Here is a 2,943-nt window from a genome sequence, read left to right as displayed (position 1 = left end):
GGGGAGAAGGGTGCAACAATGAATGAATGGAATCCCAAAATCTCTGTAGATGTTCATTGAAATGAAAAATAAACAACCTAAATTAAAAAAAAAATTAGGTCTTCTTTCTTAGACTCTTTTGTTTTGTATGTGGCATCATACAAGCATGTCAGCAATCATTCAGAGGTAGCAACTTCACAAAAGATGTATAGGAGTCCTCTAGAGTATCACCAATGTCACCCATCAACTTCTGCTTTGCTTCCTCTATTACTGTCTTTTGTCATCGCTTAAGCAGAAAAGAACTACTTTCTTTCATTGTTTTAATCTCTTCTTGTGTAAAAGATTGCCTTACTTTCATATCATTAAAAACTTTGATGACTACATCATTCACTGTAACTCCAGAAACCATAGTTTCCGCCCAAACTAGATCATATGTTAGATCACAAAGTAAGCCTAAATAAACTAAAAGTCAATGAAATACTACAAAGCCTTTTCTCAGACCACAATTCAATAAAACTAGAAATCAACAAGAGAATAAAGGGGGGGAAATTCAGCTGGAAGCAAAATAACACATTTCTTAAACACTATCTGATAGTAGAAGAAATAAAAAATGAAATTAAAAATGTTTCTTGAAACAAATAAAAATAAAAACAAAACTTACCAAAGCTGCTGGAATACAGCAAAAGCAGCATTTAGAAATAAATTTATAGCATAAAACAAACACATCAAAAGAAGGGGGGGGAAATGAAAATTGATTATTTAATGGAAAACTCCAACAAATAGAAAAAGAACAGCAAACAAACCCCACAACCTTTAAAAGAGAAAACTACTAAAATAAGAGCAGAAATAAATGGAATAGAAAAGAGAGGGGAAAATTGAACCTACTAACAAGACTAAGATTTGGTTCTTTGAAAAGGTCAGACCACTGGCAAAGCTAACAAAAGAAAAGATACAAATAACATTAATAAGAAACAAAATAGATAATGTTATAATAGATTCAACTATACGAAAACCTAGAAGAAATGGACAGGTACTTAGAAACCCACAATCTACCCAAACCAACACAGACTGAAGTAGAACACTTGAACAGACCCATCACAAAAGAAAAAATTTAGCAAGTCACTAAAAAACCTCCCCAAAAAGAAAAGCCCTAGACCAGATGGTTTTATCCCTCTAAATAAACTTTCAGAGAAGAGCTGTCATCAATTATACATAAACTTTTTCAGAGAATAAAACAGAAAGAAAACACCCAGACTCATTCTATGAAGCAAACGTAATTCCGACACCAAAGCCTGGTAAAAAACACCACCAAAAAAGACAACTACAGACCAATATCTCGCCTGAATATATATGCAAAAATCCTTAACAAAATATTAGCCAATATAATCCAATAACATATTAAAAGACAAATATATCACAAATAAGTAGTATTCATAACAGGCATGCAAGGATGGTTCAGCATAAGAAAAACAATAAATACAATCCATCACATCAATGAAAGATAAGAATCACATGACCATCTCAACTGATGTGGGGGGGAAAACTTTAGACAAATTCCAACATCTTCTCTTGATAAAAAATACTTAATAAAATAAGAAGGGAATTTCTTCAACATAATTAACACTCTGTACTCTGAATCAACAGCCAATATCATCCTCAAAGGAGAAAGATTAAAGGTATTCCCCCTGAAAAGAGGAGACCCACTATCAACCACTCTATTCAATATTGTATTAGAAGTTCTAGCGAGAGCAATAAGAGAAAACAAGCAAATAAGAGGCATCAAAATTGGCAAAAAAAGAGGTAAAACTATTTCTATATGCAGATGATATGATAGTATCATTAGAAAGCCTCCAAGACTCATCAAGAAAGCTGTTGAGCAAAGTTAACCAATTCAGCAAAGTAGTAGGATGCAAGATAAACATAAATAGTCAGAATCTTCTACAGTAGCAAAGAGGGTATAGAAAAGTAAATAAGAAAAAAAATACCAATTACAACAGCTAACAATTAAACATTTCTGAACAAATGTAATTAGACACACAAAAGACTTATATAACAAAAATTACCAAAAAAGTACAAAAAACAAAAAGAGACCTAGGTAAATGGAAGAATTACTGTGTTCATAGATAGGAAGACTCAATATTCCAAAAATGACAATTGTAGCAATATACAAATATACAAATGCAATGCAATTCCAATACAGATACCAATGCTGTTCTTCAATGAGTTGAAAAAGGCAATTTCCACTATATCTGTAAAGAAAAGGGACTCCAAATAAGCAAAACACCACTGAAAAATAAAAATAAAGTAGGAGATATCACACTCCCTGACCTCAAAACTTATTACACAGCAATAATGGTATAGATGACATGGTACTGCAATGGACACATAGATCAATGGAATAGAATCAAGAACCCAGAAATAACCCATCTTCCTATGAGTAACTATTCTTTGACAAAGAGACAAGATCAATGAAGTAGCGATTCAGAAAATCAAAAGGGACAAAATCATAATTTCTTAAACTGAAGGAATTGAAAAACAAATACAAACCTTGAGTTATAATACATAAGGATGCTGAAGGCAAGTCATTGAATGACCCAGGAAGCATCAACGAAGATGGAAGGAGTAAACAGAGTCACTAGATCAAAAAGAACTGGTGGACATAGAAGAAGTTCATGAAACTACATGATAAAGAGCCAAAATTAACTATAATGCCATATTGTTTAATGGTTTGCCACAAGGGAACATAAGTAAATGAAGAACTTCAATTTTGATTCTGCTTGATTTTGACCTAGTACCTAATTCTGTCTCCGTTGTTGTTGTTGCTAAGCTCCACTGAGTTGGCATGGACTCAGTGACCAAATGTTGAATGATTCTGAACCATCCTCACAATTTTCTTTAGTTTATACTTTTTTAAAGTAAAAAAAAATTTATAATCTTAAAAAAAAAAAGATATAAACATTATCA

At 32.2% G+C, this 2,943-nt stretch overlaps 1 pseudogene; it reads right to left on the bottom strand.

Moving 5' to 3' along the window:
* Positions 1 to 388, bottom strand: part of LOC102860909 — a 1,006-nt pseudogene extending 618 nt beyond the window's left edge.
* Positions 389 to 2,943: the final 2,555 nt, after the last annotated feature.

This window comes from Elephantulus edwardii, unplaced genomic scaffold (assembly GCF_000299155.1).
Source record: "Elephantulus edwardii isolate Elephantulus edwardi_28Jun2011 unplaced genomic scaffold, EleEdw1.0 scaffold00063, whole genome shotgun sequence".
NCBI classification, from domain to species: Eukaryota; Metazoa; Chordata; class Mammalia; order Macroscelidea; family Macroscelididae; genus Elephantulus; species Elephantulus edwardii.
The sequence above is the reverse complement of the archived record's forward strand: the minus strand, read 5'-3'. Positions and strand labels throughout refer to the sequence as shown.